Source organism: Rhinopithecus bieti, unplaced genomic scaffold (assembly GCF_001698545.2).
Source record: "Rhinopithecus bieti isolate Rb0 unplaced genomic scaffold, ASM169854v2 scaffold_37657, whole genome shotgun sequence".
NCBI lineage: Eukaryota > Metazoa > Chordata > Mammalia > Primates > Cercopithecidae > Rhinopithecus > Rhinopithecus bieti.
In genome coordinates this window covers 667,141-686,550 of record NW_016815825.1, presented here as the reverse complement: position 1 = coordinate 686,550, position 19,410 = coordinate 667,141, and the positions used below count along the sequence as shown (strand labels likewise).

The 19,410-nt window shown below is 41.0% G+C and overlaps 1 long non-coding RNA gene across 1 annotated transcript in view; it reads right to left on the bottom strand.

Annotated features, from left to right (window-relative positions):
* Nucleotides 1–7,425: 7,425 nt before the first annotated feature.
* Nucleotides 7,426–19,410, bottom strand: part of LOC108516520 (uncharacterized) — a 37,164-nt gene continuing 25,179 nt past the window's right edge. Inside the window, exon 3 of the long non-coding RNA XR_001881851.1 lies at nucleotides 7,426–7,946. This is a non-coding gene — a long non-coding RNA (uncharacterized LOC108516520). The remainder of the gene's footprint in view (nucleotides 7,947–19,410) is intronic.

Genomic DNA, 19,410 nt, shown 5'->3' with positions numbered 1-19,410 from the left:
TAGAGAATGAGAAACAGACTCTACCAGGGATCCATAATATGATTAGCAAGAAGTATTGAAACATCTGGACCTGTATTAAAGTGAGACAAACATAAAACTGTGTGCTTTGCTAAATGAATGTGTGGCTGCTCAGCTGCAGGAATGGAATAAGTATTTCATTTTTCCAGTGTTCGTCTTGCCCAGGCTGGTTCAGAGGAGCAAGAGAATTAAAGGTGTTTACAAAGAAAAGGAGAACATGAGCGCGGTAATAGTAAGGCTGAATCAATGTCTGATAAATGGATGGATGATGTAGGACCGTGAAAAATTCAAAGTGAAACCAAGTGTCATTATTGAGTTACTTATCCTCTAAATAAATTTTTCTGTAGTTGCTATTGAATGTGGGTAATCTACATCCTGTTGCCTGAAGCTTGAAGTTCTCATCTGCCCCCTCTCAGTATGTACTTGTGAAAGATGCAGACCTCATCTGAGTTGAAGTAACCAAGGAGACCGAAATAAGTGATTCCTGCAGAAAGCTTGAGTGACATTTTCAGAGATGCAATCCCTGCTTTTTCTTAAGATGGCTATGTACGTTGTAGGTTGGAGGGTCAGAAGTCTGATTATGGAAACATCTTGGAGGTAGAGTGATGTATGGGAGTAGGCAATGAGAGTGGTAAGAAGACAAAATGTAGAGAAGGAATCAGAATGGGTTATCACCTTCTTTTGTTTTTCCCACTGTATGTGTCCCCAAGGAAGCCCCTCAGCCGCTCCCTTCCTTGTCCCCATGACCCACAGATAGTGGCTGAACCACAGCTCTCTCTTTCTGATAACACTCTTTGGTGTGAAACAGGTAAGACTCCAGATTCCTGTTTATTCTAAAAATCTTGAATGGCCTTCTGTAATCATTACATCTTATTACTCTCATTTGATTGTTTTGTTTCCTTTCCCCATTAGATATTTTCTAACCACTCTTCTGCAGACAGGATATTCCCAAATGAACACAGCAAGCACACAGGCATCTGTGTCTCTTTTCAGAAGTATCACAAGTGAAAGGAGGATGCCCATTGCCTGGGGCCCTTTTTATTCCACTTAGCCTGACTATTGAACTGGCAAGTGCAGGTAACAGCTTTCTCACAGAGTCTCTGAGCACCGTGACTGTAATGACAGCTGTGGTTGGAGGGCCCAAAACTGCTGCACAAATACATTTGCTGTTTCTGAGGAAATAGTATATGAATTGGGTTTTTTGAGTGTTGGAAAGAGAAGGCTAAAAGGTGCTTTAATTTATTATTTTCAAGTATATGACAGGATGGGGTATTTTTCCTCCTAAGGAGAATGAAAGCTTTTAATGCCTACAATGAAATATGAAGTAATAAACTTAAAGCAGACAACCTTTCCATTGGTGTGACAAAGCAGCTCCCAACCGCCATGCCTGTGGAAACACTCAAACGTGCTATTGAGCAGATTTGCTGGTGTCGCTCTTGGATATAGTAAAAGTGTGCTTAATAAACGTAGTTTTTCCCCTTTCTGAGTACTCTGTTAATGTTTTTCTCAGTGCCCCTTTCCAAGTGCACTTAATATTTTGGGCAACATGAAGCTAGAATTTGCATGTCTGCTCCTCTTGGAATACATGCCCACCTCTGCCCATCCAGTATGACCTACTTTCCATCTCTTAGGAGAGGAAGAGAGGTGGAACCTGTATTTATTAAACACCTGCCATGCACCATGACCTACAGATGAGAAAACTGAGATTCAGAGACATGAAGTCATCCGCTCATGGCCTCTAGCCAGCCTGACTCAAATGCAAGCATCATCCAATCTGCAGCTGCACATTTCTAAAGCCTTTATAATTCACAGCCTCTCGTTTTGCAGAGACTCTCTCTGCCTGGCCTATTTGTTCCAGCTTCCTGGCAGCTTTATTTAGGTGATAATAGAAGAATCTTGCTGCTTTATGAGGTGATAATCCAAGTCCTATGTGGATAACTATTATTTTAGGTTGAGTGGTTTTTCCCCTTGATAAAAAGAGATAGATTATTGTTCTGAAAACCCAAAGTCTTCCTCTTATTCTTGCATTAGATAAAGAAACTTACATATTTACTTTTAGCAGAGGCCTCAAAGCTGAGATGAGCAGACCCTCTGCCAGCAGAAGCCAGGTATCAGAAATGCGCTTCCTTCTCTGTTGGCTGAGATTTGAGGAAGTCACCTGCAATTTTAGGGATTTTCACCTTATTCCTTTTATTTGTACTTTTAAAGGGGTTATAGGGTGAGCAACTGTCCCATTTTTCCTCGGGACTGTCCTGGTGTTAACCCTGAAAGTCCTGCATCCCAGAAAACCCTTCAGTTCTGGGCAAACCAGGATGATTAGCAACCCTGCTTCAAACCTCAGCTGGAAGAAATGATAAAAAGACAAAGTGGACAGTTGAGTGGGAACTAAAACAGAAGTTTGTTAAAAAATAATTTACTGTCTCGAGGCATTGCAGCCACTTTCATGTTTTTCTGGTGACGGAGTGGGGTCTTTTAGGAAAACAACCTAAAAATCCATAACTGGTGACTGGCTAAGTAAAATTTGAATGCTCAATCACTGGAATATTATGCTGCCTTAAAATTTAAGAGGGTAGATGTATACATGACCATACTGAATAATTTCCAAGATTGGAACAAAAATAATCATGTATAAATATTTTGCACATGCAATTTATGGAAAGGTACTATATCAATTTTCTCTTGCTGTATAACAATGTCACCTCAAACCTAGTGCTTATAACAATGCATACTTATCTCCCAGTTTCTTTGGGTCAGGGATCTGGGCATGGCTTTGTCAGATTCTCTGCAAGGCTACCATCAAGGTGGTGGCTGGGGCTGTGTTCTCATTTGGAGTTTTGACTGGAGAAGGAGCTACTTTTTCAAACCCATGTGGTTGCTGGCAGAATCCAGTACCTGTGGTTGTAGGACTGAGTGATTTCCTCTATCAGCAATGTCTGTCCGTGGGAGGCCGCTCTTGCCTTCTACCAGCTGCCCACAGTTTCTTGTCACATGAAGTTTCCAGCATGCCATTTGGTTCCTCAAAGTCAGCAAGCAAGCAAGAAGCTCAAGCAAGACAGCACTACAGTCTTCATAACATAGTCACATCATCACACAATCGTCATCACATATAACCCGCCGCCTTTCCTGTGTTCTCTTGGTCGGAAGCGAGTCATAGGTCCTGCGCTCTTCAAGGGATGGGAGAGCTCAAGGGTGGGAAACCAGAAGTTGGGGGTCATTGGGCCACCGTAAAGGTCTATCTGCTACAGTGTTTAAGAAACTGGCAGCAGCACCTGCCTCTAAAGAGAGGGCCCAGAGCACAGAGTGGGCAGAGACTTGCTTTCATTATTTTTCACACATTAATTTTGGTTTTCTTTGCCAAGTGCATTCATTACATTTTTTGTTAAAACAAAACACACACCAAAAAACAAAACAACAAAACAAAAAACCTCCAGACAAACACATTTCACCAATTACTTAAGAAAATAAAAGACGAGGGACACAGCCTTTTTCCCCTGGGTAAATGCCATCATAACCCTTTAACTCCAGCATTATATGTGCTTAGCACCAGCATCTGGCCAACGCTGACATATGACTTCACCTATATATCAAATTCAAGGAGTGTTTTATGACAACTTTAAGACTTTGTAAAGAAATGCTATTGTATCTTAGCCAGGCACAGTGGCTCATGCCTGTAATCCCAGCACTTTGGGAGGCCAAGGCAAGTGGATCATTTGAGGTCAGGAGTTCAAGACCAGCCTGGCAAACATGGTGAAACCCTGTCTTTACAAAATACAAAAAAAATTAGCTGAGCATGGTGGCCTGCACCTGTAATCCCAGCTACTCTGGAGGCTAAGGCAGGAGAATCACTTGAACCCCAGACGCAAGGGTTGCAGTGAGCTGAGATCGCACCACTACACTCCAGCCTGGGCAACAGAGCAAGACTCAGTTTCAAAAAAAAAAAAAAAAAAATGGTATTGTATCTTTTAAAGACTTTGTTATGGCGTATTCAGTTGTTTGGAAAGGTTACACTGTGTAAAGTGGTCCATTCAGTATTAAAGAGTAAACCAGAATAATGCCATTCATGGTATAGATGAGGAGACAACAAGCATGCTGATGTTTGCTCACAGGGATGTACTAAGAAGCTGCCTGGGAAGCAAACAGCTCTGAGATCTCTAAACCCCCAGCACGGTCCATGGACCAGCAACATTGCCATCACCTTGGAGCTTGTTAGAGAGGCAGAATTTCTATTCGCATGCTAGATTTACTGAATCAGAATTTGCATTTTTAGAAAGTTCAAATGCACGTTAAAGGTTGAGAAGTTTTCTTCTAAACGACCCCATACTACTCTGTAGAGTACAATACAGACCCAGAAAAACTCACCCACGTTTTCACAGTAAATATCCACACAAGAATGCTTATTGCAGTATTGTTTATAAGAGCCCCCCCCAAAAAAATCCTGGAAAAATAAAACTAATTGATCATCTGTAGGGGACTAAAAAGTAAACTACAGTGTATTTACCAAAGGAACACGATAAGAAGTTAAAATTAAGCTACAGCTACGTATATCACAGATATATAGATAAATTAACATGTGGATAAATTTCATAAAGATAATATTTAGCTCAAGAAAAAGGAATAAACAAAAACCCAAGTTGCAAGAAGGAATATACAATACAATACCATTTATGTAAAGGTCAAAGATGTGGTGTATGGAGGCATACATAAGTAGTGAAATAAGCATGAAAAATGACAAATGCCAAGTTCAAGACAGAGGTTTCACTTGAGATGAGGAAAAGGGGAATGAGAAAAGATAAACAGAACATTTTCAGTGTATATTTTTCATGCTAGATGGAAGATACATAGAGGTTTATTATATTTTCTCTACCTTTTTTATATACTAAAAATATTTCACAATTTATAAAAGTACAGCTTTTCTAGATGATGCCAAATTTTCCTTCAAAATACACATATAGATGTGTGACCTCACAAGCAGTGAGTCCTTACCCAGTCTCAGGTGGTCAGACTTCTAATTTTTGGCCGATCTGCTGAGCAGGTGAGAAATGGCATCATATTGCTGCTTTAATCTTCCTTTCTCTCTTTTATCAGGGAGGTTGAACATGCCCTTATGCGCTTATTGACCATCAACCTTCCTCTTCAAGGAATTGAATTTCACACCCCTTGTGCGTTTTTTCTGTTTATTTGCTTTTCCTTGTTGTTTTGTAGGAAACACTAATTAAGAGCACAGGGAATTCAAGCTGATGTCCTTTTTCTGTTTAAGTTGCAAGTAGGATCTCTCTTAAACCAGACAGAGCAAAGGCTAATGGAAGATGTCCAGATACAAACTGGGTCACATCTTAGGTTTATCACTGCAACCATACACTTAACATTTGTGTTCATTACTGTTAAATGCATTACTATTAATGCATTATTATTAAATGCATGGCTCTCAAAAGTAAGGTCAACCCTAAAATCAAAGAAGCAAAAAATGTTCCTGTATGAAGTTAATATCTTATGGGGTCTTCAAGTTGATGTCACTCTTCTTGCATTAAAAAGTATAAAAACAATCAATTAAACAACTAAATGCATGGGATTAGCAACTCTACATGTTTCTCCATGTTAACATTGTATTACCATGCAGAGCTTCACAATTGTATTCACTTTTGCTGACATTTTAGGGGGGAAAAAAACAACAAAATAAATTAGCAAAAAATGTTGAGATTTTCCCAATCAGCTGTAATTTGTGTTAGTCCTGTGTGTGTGTGGGTGTGAGTAAGCATGTATGTGGTCTTTAAGAAAATGACAATCTCTGGAAATTACTTAATGGAAGAAATTTCTTTTTGTATTTGATCCTTCTATAGGTGTCACTGTTTATATCTTAAAAGAAAGACACATTTTCTTATTTAAACTAGGAGGAATCAATTTCTTCAGAATGCTGAGAAATCTGTATGCTAAACAATTCAGGAATGTCATTTATGTGGTAGATGTTCCTCAGCATAATTTTGGTAGCAGCCCAAAAAGAGCTTCAGTTCCATTTATCATGGGAAAGGTAACGTTGCCTTGGTGAATGAGACACTTATTGCTTTAAGTAAAAATGGGCCTTTTCTCAGCCCCATAGTGTCAATGGGAATTTTAAGCATTACAAAACAGAAATTTCATAGACATGTGTTATAATGCTTAAGTTTGAAGTTTAACCCTATTTCCAGGGACTGGCTGTATTGCTCTAAGATTTCAGATATACTTAAACTCCTCAAGGATTCAGTCATTTGCTCAGTGATTCTCAACCTTTCTGTGCTCCCCCAGCTCTCAATGTGCCCCTCAGTTACGATTCAGCCCACATCCCTGCATTGAGCCTGACATTAGGAAATGGAGGAATTGCACAGGCACAGTGACCACCACCAGGCAATGCCAAACTGAGCAGGGCAGGCAGCAACAGCATGTCAAGGACACTGTCTTAGACTGGCCAGGCAAATGGAAGATTAGCAGAAATCCCATCTGCCCAAGATAAACTTTTGCATAACAAACAGTGCCAAGATACTGGGGCCATGGAAGGTCTGTAAAACAGGATCTGTCGTATGTTGAACCAGCCTTGCATCCCAGGGATGAAGCCCACTTGATCATGGTGGATAAGCTTTTTGATGTGCTGCTGGATTCGGTTTGCCAGTATTTTACTGAGGATTTTGCATCGATGTTCATCAGGGATATTGGTCTAAAATTCTCTTTTTTTGTTGTGTCTCTGCCAGGCTTTGGTATCAGGATGATGTTGGCCTCATAAAATGAGTTCGGGAGGATTCCCTCTTTTTCTATTAATTGGAATAGCATTAGGAGATATACCTAATGTAAATGACGAGTTAATGGGTGCAGCATACCAACATGGCACATGTATACATATGTAACAAACCTGCATGTTGTGCACATGTATCCTAGAACTTAAAACATAATAAGAAAATCAATCAAACAAACAAAAACCAGGATCTGTCTGAGCATTCAAGGAAAAGGGATTCTTAGGAATGACCATGAGTTCACCTAACTCCCTTCATCAACTTCTTTTCCCAGCTCTGTTTGGAAATTAGTGATTGAGAGTGAAGCCCACCACCTCTGGGCCCATGCAGTTGTGTGTTGTGGATCCATTGGCTGTGTGTGAGCAGGAGCAGATGGGGTCAACCAGTGCTATGAAGCAAACAAGAACAAAGGAGAAACTTACAGAGTAAGAAATTGAGGCGGCTCTGGGACATGAAAGAGCTTGCCCACAAATCTCATGGCTAGTTGGGGCATAGCAGAGATTACATCTGAGGTATGACTCTCAAGCAATTATAAGTATCTAATATGGCATAATACGAAGACTAACTCTCCCTCCCATCTCAGAGTGACAGCATCTTATTACCACACTTCTTGGCTGAATCTTAAGACTTCCAGCTCTCTCTCCCACCCCCGGTTCACCCTGTCTCTCTCCACTCCTGTTTCTAGCTGCTCATCTATACTTTCTGGCCACCCTGTCACTAGCTCACCTTGCTTCCCAAGCTGGTCTGGGGACTGCTGTGCTCCAAAATGTGAACACACACAGCCCTTCTTCTCCCTCATCTCTCTCGTTTCTCCAAACACTGACTGCAAACACATAGTCAGGTCATGAAAGCACCAAACTTTGTCTGAAGGATTTAACACAATATCAGTGCTTGACAAAAAACAGAAGGTAAAGTAAAATAATGTTAACAAATGTAGGTTTGATGGAAAGACACTGTGTTTGTGTTTGACAACTTATAATTGGGTGTCAGACCTAACTGGCCTGACAGTTCATTTGCTGCTTCTTGCTGCAGGGAATATCATAATGATCTTTGTCCTCCACGGGTCCCAGCTCGCTACCATGTAGCTGATCTCTCCAGAGACCTTTCTCTCTATATTACCACCTCTCTTCTCTGAGTTCAGCCTTCCTCAAATTCTCCTTTCTTCTTGAGCTGCTAAGAGAAAACAGAAATTTCTTATTATTTAATTTGTACAATAATTTTGCTTTCTTGTCTCTATCTTCCCACTTTAGACTACCCTTAGGCCTCACCTGTTATCACCAAAAATGTCATTCACATATTTTCTGTAAAAAAAAAAATAAAAAATTAAAGTCTCTACAATTTGTAATACAAAAACAATTCCTTCTTGTTCTTGCATTACAAATTTTAAATTCCTTTAAAATTACAGTGTTTTTATGACTTTACATGTATTAGATTAGAAATCTCAGAATAATTATATTAACATTTCCTCCAACAATTACTGAAAACAGTTTAAGTGATTTTTTGCAGGGATTTTTTTTTCCCTGGGGTATATCCCACTGGGGTTACACAATCATTTATGTTTTTTAAAATCACTTAGAACAACTTTTCTCTGTGTGGTTTTGTCACCAAATGGATAAATAGGTAAGGTCATTTATGGAATTTTACTTTCAATTCTAACTAATTCCTTTTTAATTTATTTAAATTTTTTAATAGACAATTTACAAGTTTCTAAAGTAAAATCTGCAATGTGTGGTATGCACCCTTTTTCTCCTCTTGTTCCTCTCAAATCAATCTGGACCTGGCATTCATAATGGTCTTTGCAAAATGCAGATCCTGGGACCCTTCCTCCTTCCTGCTTGCCAACATTCACTCGCTGCTCCAAACACTTTAGCATGGTCAACTGGGCTGTGCGTGAGCAGGCCCTTACCTCCCTCTCCAGCTCCTTCTCCATTCTTACTCTTGATGCTCCAATTAAAACTGAATTCAGTCAGAGGCTTGAAAGTATCAGGCCTTTCTTTTGCTTGAGCTTTTGCCAATTTCACTCCCTTTGTCTGAAGCACTCCCATTGCTCACATACTGTGTGGTTTCACCCGCTTTGTTCCTTTTGTTCAGGCATACGGTTGTGGCTAATCTGCCTTATGAAACAGGAACCGCCCCTTCTTGAAGGCCCAAGCTCTCTGCCTCACACTGGGAGAAGATCCTCTCCACATGCAGAGAACCTTTATAATAATCAAGGAAATATGTTATTTGAGCAACAAATGTACAGGTGTCTGCCTGTACTCCATGGTGCCAGCTGTAGCCGCTCCAGAAGGATTCTCTGTGGATCAAGGTCCTCTTCCACACACCCATGACACTCCACGTACATGACATTCAACACACTGTCATATACATGCCTGCTAATGTGTCTGCATCCTGCACTGAAATGTATACTTTGCGAGGAGAGAGACTTTGTCTATTTGATTCACCATTTTATCCTCAGAGAGAAAACCTTGTCTGACTCTAGGGCCTCCACCACCCTGCATAGGGTGAGCAGCCGAGCGCTCTTCTGCAGTCTACACACTGCACAGTCACACACAGCAGCCCTGCCTGGCATAAAGTATTTTCTTATTAAATATCTATCGAAGTAATTAATCCTTGACTTTGACCTGTACTTCCTAATGGCTTTATTGCTGATCCTCTTTTTCTTTTTAAATTTTATTTTCGGCATTTTGAGCATTCTTTAAACATGAATTTCTCTGAAGAAGATTGCACTACCATTTTTCAAAACAAAGACATTGAGGCTTGCAGTGTGACTTCATTCCATAAGCCACACACCCCACCCCTCTGCACCAAGATGCCCACCTGATCCACCAACAATGACATGGCTTTTTTTTTTTTTTTTTTTTTTTTTTTTTTTTGAGACGGAGTCTCTCTCTCTAGCCCAGGCTGGAGTGCAATGGTGCGAGCTCAGCTCACTGCAAGCTCCGCCTCCCAGGTTCACACCATTCTCCTGCCTCAGCCTCCCGAGCATCTGGGACTACAGGCGCCCGCCACCACGCCTGGCTAATTTTTTGTATTTTTAGTAGAGACAGGGATTCACTGTGCTAGCCAGGATGGTCTTGATCTCTGGACCTTGTGATCCACCCTCCTCGGCATCCCAAAGTGCTGAGATAGCACTTTTTATTTGAAAGCTGGCTGCTTCTATTTTCAGTTCTTTGAAGGAATAGTAGGTGGTACAGGAGAGGATGCAGCTGGAACCATTACTGTTTGTTCTGCAGAGACAGCAGGCCCTGTACTTCGCCTGTTTCAAAGCTTGGGAGAATTTGGAAGCAGAAAGTTCACAATCGCTACTTTGTGGTTTTACCCTCATTATTCCTTTTGTACACACATATGGTTGCAGCTAATCTGCCTTGTGGAACAGGACCCACCCCTTCTCCTTGAATGCCCAAGCAGTCTGCCTCACACTGCAAGAAGACCCTCTCCACATGAAAAGAATCTTCAGAATAATCAAGGAAATACATCATTTGAGCACCAAGCCTCCTTTCCTCCACATTGTTAACAGAATTGTCAAAATACCACTTTTGTTGTAATTAAGGTTCTTCAAAATATGAAGATATTCATGGAGAATGCTTCCTCCCACGTTCCATGACAACAGAGCTGTGTGCTACAATGAGAGCCTGATGCCCCCTTTACAACCTGCATTCTAAAGACAGGGCAGCTACTCTGTCAGGCCCTGGTTGGGCGCTTTTTAGTCCCCTCTAAAAGTCTTCAAAATTGGAAATATTGCACTGATAAAGTATTTTAGAACTGTGCTTTGTGTTTTCTGCTTAAACAACAGGGAGAACACATGTAAGTGGTATAGGAGGAGGATCTGGACATAGATCTATCTCCTCTTCAAGCATTCTTTCCAAGTCCCCTTGTTTTGCTTCCTGAAATATTTATATGAGCAAATACCTCAATTTATCATAAGGAAAGTCTGGGATGACATAGTCAAATACACTCATCCATAAAAGACGATAAAAACTCGCAATGGATACTGAGGTGGCCAAATGCCGTTCAACGTTTACATCTGTTAACAGCAACAAGTAAATACTGGTGAAATCGGTTTTTTTCTTTCACTTCAAGAACTGGGCAAGTACATCGTCATGGAAATAATTCTCTGAAGAGCAGATTTAAAGATTTGTGTTGGGAAAGACTAAAGGTGACTCTTTCTCAGGTCCCTAAAGCAGGGGCAGAGCTCTTAGGCTGTCCAAAAAATTCACTTATTTTTTATTCTGCATTTAACAGTTTTACAACCACACTTTTAAAAAAGCATTTAACGTGATTTATCTGAAATTATTTTTCTATCAGTTTTATATGTTTCTATCTTTTCATAGGCTTATTTTTTATCTTTTTAAATGAGTTTTAATTTTTAATGAACAAATGATGTTTGCCTCACTAGAGTGTAAGCTCTATGGGGAAAAACCTTTCTCCACTATATTCTCAGCAACAAATACATAGCAGAACATCAATAAATATTTGTTAAATAAATAACTTTTCAGAACCACCTCCTATGAGTAGTAATATCATTAAAATAAAAGTGTTTACTGGATTCTTACTCTACGATTGATACATTCTGAGGATTTTACATGGATTCTTTCATGCAATGCTCACAAAACTCTACAAGATAGGGATGGTTATTATAGTTTTACCAGATGAGAAAATAGAGGACCAGAGAAAAACAGGTATGAGACAAGTTACAGACAGGAACCGGCAGACTAGTCTGCAACCAAAGGCAATTTAACTCCAGGATCAGTTAAACCATTACCCTCTACTGCCTTTGAGGTTGGAGACACAAGGAAGGAAAGTAATCAATATGACAAAAAAAAAGAGTCCATCCCAGAATACTCCAGGGTTTGATTATATTTATATAGGTAGCCCTCACTGTATATGATTCCACTTTGCGTGAATTTCAGTCATCATGGTTTAGTTGAATAATGTCAGTGCCCCAACAACTTAGGTGTTTTGTTGTTGTTGTTGTTGTTGTTGTTGTTGTTGTTGTTGTTTTGTTTGAGACAGAGTCTCACTCTGTCCTCCTGGAGTGCAGTGGCATGATCTCAGCTCACTGCAACCTCTGCCTCTTGGGTCCAAGTGATTGTCCTGCCTCAACCTCCTGAGTAACTGGGAGTATAGGCATGCACCACCATGCCTGGCTAATTTTTGGATTTTTGGTAGAGACATAGTTCCACCATGTTGGCCAGGCTGGCCTTGAATTCTTGACCTTAAGTGATCCACTAGCCTCGGCCTCCCAAAGTGCTGGGATTATAGGTGTGAGCCACTGTACCCACCCAACATCTTCATTTAAATTTTAGTTCCCATGGTAGATTGTGAATAATGGCATGAAGTACACATTTTGCTGCAAACTCTTCACTCCTTAAATCACTTTGTAAATAACAGATGTACATCGTGATCAGTAACCAACCTGACCACTTCTTTCATAGTGTACTGGTGATTGGTCGCTGTTGCATTTGTTATTTGTTCAGTTTCCGCGCAGACAACAAAGCATGTAGTTGTGTTGCTTCTTTGTCTCCCAGCGATAGACCCATGTGACATTTTATAAAAATAGGCAATCAAGACAGGGAATTGGCCAACAAAGCTGTCCAACAAAAAATGAAAATTGATAGCATTGGATGTGAAATTCAAATCAAACATAAATGGATTCATAGAAGCAATAGCCAGCCATAGGAATGTTGATGCTGCTGCCATTGAGAGACTCAGCATGCAGCCAGAGGAGCTTAGTGAAGGTGAGCTTATCAACCTGAATAGGGAAATGGTTGTGAAGAAAAAAATGAAGATGTCGTAGAGGAAGTGAAGCTGGTAAGAACTTCACATTAAAGGAATTCTCAGAGACACTTCAAGACATTGAAGACACAAAGAATACAATGCTGCAAGCTAATCCAAATTTAGAAAGGAGTATGACAATTGGATGAAGCACTGAAAAGAGGCTGGCTCCATGTTGTAAGTTTTATGATGAGAAGAAGCTAAGCACTGCCTATTCTCTCTTTTTCTATGGAAATTAACTTTTATTTCTATAACATATAAAAGGTATAATTAGGACTTAGATAAAACCAATAATCTGCACACGTAAACAAGAATTATGTGAAATTAGGTTATTTATATATCTGTTTAAACCAGAGGGAGGAGGAGGAACAGGATGAGGTCCAGTAGGCCCACCATTAAGTTCTCCTTAGCTTCTGTGTTCAGTGAAGGTAGCTTGCCAGGCAGTGCCCCAGGATGACAGTGTGGGAAAGGGGAGTGGGGACTGGGGGAGGAGTGATGGTGAGGAGTTGTGAGGCTTCTGGGCACAGCTGTGCCGGAGGCACTTGAGGGGAAGCATGCCTGAGATAGAAGCAGTCTTGTCCACACCCAGCAGGTGGGACTTATCAGTGGGGGATGAGCCAAGGATCTTTGCAGCTCCCAGATGGCACTCCTTAACATGCTTATCTAATGTGGTGCAGGAGTAGGCAGAGATGAGAGGTCAGTCCACAGAAGGGAAATCGAAGGGAGCAGCCGCCACAGGTGCCTTGCCCAATGCTGGCAGTTATGTGCACAAGGGCTGTGGCTGAACGGTGCTGACAGCAGAGCTCACAGAACTCCTGCATTTCAAGTTTCAGATACATTCTGGGAAGGGCGAACTGGTCTATGAGTCACATAATACACAGAGGGGTGCCGATAATCCAAAAAACTTAGCAAAACACCTTTCGTGCCCATGATCCAGGCTTCAGGGAGCCAAGAAGAAAGCCCAAAGGCCTGCCTAGGCCTGCAGGGCTCACGTCCACTGGGAATCCTTCCCAAAGCCTCTCCTGACACTTGTTTTTTGTTTGTTTGTTTGGTTTTTGGTTTTTGGTTTTTTTGAGACAAAGTCTCGCTCTGCCCAGACTGGAGTGCAGTGGCGCGATCTCGCCTCACTACAACCTCCGCTACCCGGGTTCCAGAGATTCTCGTGTCCAACCCTGTGAGTAGCTGGGATTACAGGCGCGCGCTACTGAACCAGTGAATTTTTGTACTGTAGAGCTGGGACTTCACCACGTTGGCCAGGCTGGTCTCGACCTCCTGGCCTCAAACCATCCGCCCGACTCTGCCTCCCAAAATGCTGGGATTACAGGCGTGGGCCACCGCACCCGGGCCATAGTTTTGTTCTGCCATCTTGAGAACAAGCTGTCGTAGTTATTTCGTGGCTGAAATGGGATCTGCTCATGATTCACCGTCATTCCGGGAATGATCACAAACATTTTCCTAGGACCTTCGGATCCCACTTCATCTGTTTCACAGGAGACGACAGCTAGCTCCTGCCGTGTGTGAGCCTTCCCTACCAGACCCCGGCCATCATGGGGCAGACACCGTGGTCATAAATTGTAAACTTGGTTCCCTGAGGTTGGATCTAAGTTTGTCAGTATAACTTTCTCCTTCACGAGATAAATCAGTTGGATCAGTGAAGACAGTTGGATGATTTGCTCTTTTTCCGCTTTCTAGCTGTAAGAAGAAATGTCTTCTGATTTTCTTCTTTTCCCAAGTATATACAGTAAGTGGAGCAGGGGCCCCAATCCATTCCTTTTTTTAATCCTTGATTATATGACATCTTACTGTGACACTTTAAGGGAAGGACTATACGTAAAAGTCCTCCAGGCCCTCCACTTCTCCCAGCCGGTTATGCGGCGGTTGGGCTGCAAAATCGAAAACGGAAGGGAAGTCCTCCAGGTCCTCCACTTCTCCCAGCTCGTTATCGGCGGGTTGGGCAGCAGCACCGGAAACGGAAGCAGATGCATCTGTGGTCGAGTGCAGGCTGGATACTGAATTGGGTCTTCCTGTTTCTGAATATGTAGCCTGGGATCTTATTTTCTTTCCTTCTTCTTCTTCACTATCACTCTCCTCATCAAAGTTCAGACTGAGATACTATTGTTTTTGGAAAAATCTTCTGAAGATCTGGCTTGGAAGCAGTATCCGAGGTGTCTTCCCCATCAACACTCTCTTCGGTATTTTCTCCCAGAACAAGGGAGCTGACTGGAAGAACATGAAATTTGGTTTCCAAATCTTGAACATCTGGCTTCAGGACAGCAGCCGGGCCATATTGCCATAAAGACGACAGTACTGTGGGAGTAAGGGAATCCACCAAAGGAGTGCGCTCCTCATTGGCCTTTGGCTTCATCCAACTTAGCCTGGCTTCTGGATTTGGCTGCACCATGAATGGCTGAAGGTGCTTTTTTCTCTGCTCCTTCTTGAATAGTGCTTTCTGATTATCCAGCACCAGCTGTTAAAGTTTCATCGTCTCATCATGAAAGACCCTGTCCCCACTGGAACCAAGCTGGCAGCACCAGGCGTCCGTGCCCACCACTGTTTAAGTGGCAACCATGTCCCCACTCCTAGCTGCCCGTGGCTCTAAACTACTCTTAAGAGCTTGTTGGCCGGGCGTGGTGGCTTACGCCTGTAATCCCATCACTTAGGGAGGCCGAAGCAGGCGGATCAGGAGGTCAAGAGATCGAGATCATCCTGGCCAACGTCGTGAAACCCCGTCTCTACTAAAAATACAAAAATTAACTGGGCATGGTGGTGTGCGCCTGTAGTCACAGCTACTCAGGAGGCTGAGGCAGGAGAATCGCTTGAACCCAGGAGGCAGAGGTTGCAGTGAGTTGAAATCATGCTATTGCACTCCAGCCTAGCGACAGAATGAGACTCCATCTAAAAAATAAAAGAAAGAAAAAAAAAATAGCATGTTTGGAGAGTCTAGCAGGGGAGCGCAGCTACTCCTATACCCTTGATCGAAGACTGGTCCTCTTCTCTGGGGGATGGACGTCCTCTTCCATGGAGTGCACACTTATTGAGGGACACACATAAAGCGGTGAGGGAAGAAGAGCACACACGCCTAGCTAGCCGGGTCGCCGAATCAACCCTGGCGATCAATAGAGTAACAGACATCTCAGCCAGATCGCTCTCATATCCTAAAGCACTCTTAATAAATTTTTTACAAATAATGAAATACTTTCATCCTCAGTGTTTGTTTTCTAGTACACTAAATATTAATTTTACTATTTTCATCGTTTTTAGTACATTTACAAACTCGACAAGAGTAATGTTTTCACAAAAAATTTTTAAAGGTTACAGAAAGAATTTTCACATTGACTATTAAAACCATTTTGCATGGTTTCAGCTTACATCTGCAAAGTAGGGACAACTAGTATTCAAAAGAACTTCATGAGTAAATAGTAAACGTCTTTGAACTATGAACCACAAGTTTAGATGGTTCAAAGTATTGCTATCTTCTTGCAACATGTGTCAAGGGAAAGGCTTTAAGAGTCTAGCTAGCTTACAAGCCCCATGGGAAAAGCTGATTCCATGAGAACAGGAAGGTGTAAGGGGAAAAGGGCTGGCTTTTGAGAAGCACGAATCTGAATTATATATTGGCTTATCAATTCTGTAGTCTTGAGCACTCATTCAGTAGCTGAGACTTTTGTCTCAAATTTAGAGTAATACAGTTTTTGCAGGATAGTTCCGTGTATGAGAAAAAATATGCAGGCGTGTGTATACATGTGATGTGGCAGAGATCACTTCAAAGGGCAGCCTGCTGTTTTGGATGACTGTGGACATCCCCATGGAGGGCATGGCCAGGTCTGCATGGTTAAGGTGAGGCCAATAGCTGGGGCTAGCTATGTGGCATCTTGGATTTTCTAATAAAAATTTTAAATATTCCAGAAAAGATTTGCAAACTCTGCAGTTTCTTTTCACATATACTTGTTTCTCTGATTCCACATTCATAGAAAACCTACCTTAGCTTCTCTGTTTCTCTTTTGGTTTGAGTACAGTACAAAGATAATCAAATTTTAATAACTACTATTATGTGTTTACATATAATGAGGCTATTTCCGTGTTCGCACAGATGGTCTCAAATAACTAAATGTTATTACAACTAGTTCTCATAAATATGGAGCTTCTCTACTAGTTTCTTTGATCTCTAGCAATAAAATATTGTTATTTTGATATTCATTTTTGTAATAAACTTTTATACTATGCTGGAAATTTGCTAGAAATGTAAATTGGTTATGTTTCTTTTGTAGGAGAGTCAGAAGAAGAGTTTTTTTTTTTTTTTTTTTTACATTGAGCATGCTCCTGCCTGGAGTCTGCATAAATATATTTGGGTTGGTGGTTTGTTAGCTGGGATCTGAAAGACAGTTGAGGGATGCCAGAGTTGTCCTTGGAAAGAGTCTTGGCTTCTGCTTGTCTCTCCAGCTTGAATCTTACTACTTCTCCACACATTTTCCTCTAAACACCCTGAGTTAGGGGTCTATTTTCCTGAAGCTCTTGTTTTTCCTCATCTCTGTACCTTAAAATAATGTAATAGTACAAGAAAGAGATGTGACGGACCCAACTCAGGTAGTGCCAGAGTAGATGAAGAGCAGGTCTCATTGGGAAAGAAGTTAATGAACCAGATCCAAGTGCCCTGGATCCACATGTAAATTCCTTACCAACATAAGAAGACCTATTGATATCTGCCCCTGTATGCAACTGCCTATCATTTTCTCCAACCAGCCATAGGAACCGTGAACTTTAAGCACCCTCTACCCCCTGTAATCTGCCACTTGTTCTATATTCACCTTTACCTGGTCTATTAGCCTAATACAATTTTCTTCCCAATTTTGCCTCCTTTAGTTCCCAGAGAAAACTTATTGCTTTATCTGACTCCGGTGGATTGAGTATTTGTGCCCCACCCCTCCAAATTCGTATGTTAAAGACTAATGCTCAGTGTGGTAGTATTTGAGGGGGGAACTTTTGGAAGGTAATTGTGTCATGAGAATGGAGCCCTCATGAATGGGATTAGTGTCCTTATATAAGACAAGAGAGATGATCTCCCTCTTGACTATGTGAGGATACAGCAAGAAGCAGCCATCTACAAACTAGGAAGAGAGCCCTCACCAGACACAGGCTCTGCTGGCACCGTGGTCTTGGAAATCCTGGCCTCCAAAACTGTGAAAAATATAATTTGTTGTTTAACGCACACAGTCTATGTTTGTTTGTTTGTTTGTTTTTTCATTATAGCAGCCCAAATTGACTAAGACACTGACCTCCATTAGTAGAATTAAGCACTTTTGCCAGTTGTTCAAAAAGTCCCTTAAGTATACTTCTGCTAAGATATAATATGTATAAAATATAACATATATATTATTTTGTTGTTGGCATCAGAGTTACTGTTATGGAAATAACTGTTTTTATTTAAGAAAACAACACTGAAAAACTGAAGTTAACAAAAAGTAAGGCCTCAGAGGGATGAGTTAGTAGGAACACAGAGTTAGATTAAAGAACTGTGTCCCCAGAAAGTCAGTATGGAGCTGGGAGAAGAGAGAAGAGAGAGAAGTTGGTAGCAAGCTGAAGATATATAAAGAACATGGGGGAAATTACCAGAAGGTAGAAATTGCCGGAATCATTGAGAGACTTAAGAAGAGAGAAATCTAATATTCAGCTTAATGTCTTCTCCCATATCGTTATGAGACAAAATCCTCTCATGCCATTACTCCAACTTATCCCCAGTGAAAGTCCACTTCCCATGGTGGCATCAAGAGAGTGGAATTTTGGGGTGTAAAGGAGAAAGATCTGTAGCCTGTGTTTCAGTTGCCGTCAAGACAGAGAAAAAGGGACAGGGATCAAATAAAACACATAGTAGAGAAAAAGAATTCTAAAGACAGAGGGTCACCATGTCGACAAGGAAATTTAGAAAAAGAAATCTTTCCTTCATTCCAGATCCCTGCCTCTACTCCCCACTATGAACCACGTACAGTGCCAGTAATTTTCCCACCTGTAAATTTAGAGGGATAAACTAGATGGTCCCTCAGGGCCCCTTATGCTTTAATATTCTATGAATCTATAAAGCTTTGCACTGAACTAGAGGAAAATGATAAAAGTTGTATCCTATTGTAGAAAAATGTTTGGTGATATGAATTAACTTGATTAGGCACAGGAGATGATATAAATAATGACAGTCATTTAACATCTAAGTAAGAAAAAGGAAAAATTAAGAGAAGTATTCTCAGGGCACCCAAAAGTGGCTTGTTTAGATTCTTCTGGCAGCTTTGTAGCATCTGTTCTAAAAATTATGATGTGTTTTGAAATTACTACCTGAGTGCATATACAATGTGTGTCAGACATTTATGTAATTATGTTCTTTAAAAAAAATAGTTCCAGTATCTGTTGGATACAAACATGCTGATATAAGCAAAAATCAATTCCCCATTCTCTCCAAACCTGGCAATTTAAAGATAGTTAACATAGGCTGTCAGGTAACAATTAATAATAAAGGATTGATCCAATCAATTGATTGAAATGCAATTATGTGGAAGGAAAATACTAAATTATTTCTATTTATCCACCAGAAGCAATTATCTGATTGTCTTTAAGTAACTCCAGTTACAAAAAGCTACTATTTGGAAGAAGAGGAGTAAATGTGTTGGTTAGGTCTACCCATATAAATGCTGGAAGGTCTGTCTGTTTTGCAATGGAGAGACTAACGGAAGGAGGGAGGGGAAACTGTTGAAATTTCTAAAATGAGCAGATATTGATGTGACTAAGTCAATTTTCCATTAGTCATTTATTAACTTGATACATACAGAACTAGTGGCATACTGTGCAAAGTTCTGGCTCCAATGCTTATTGT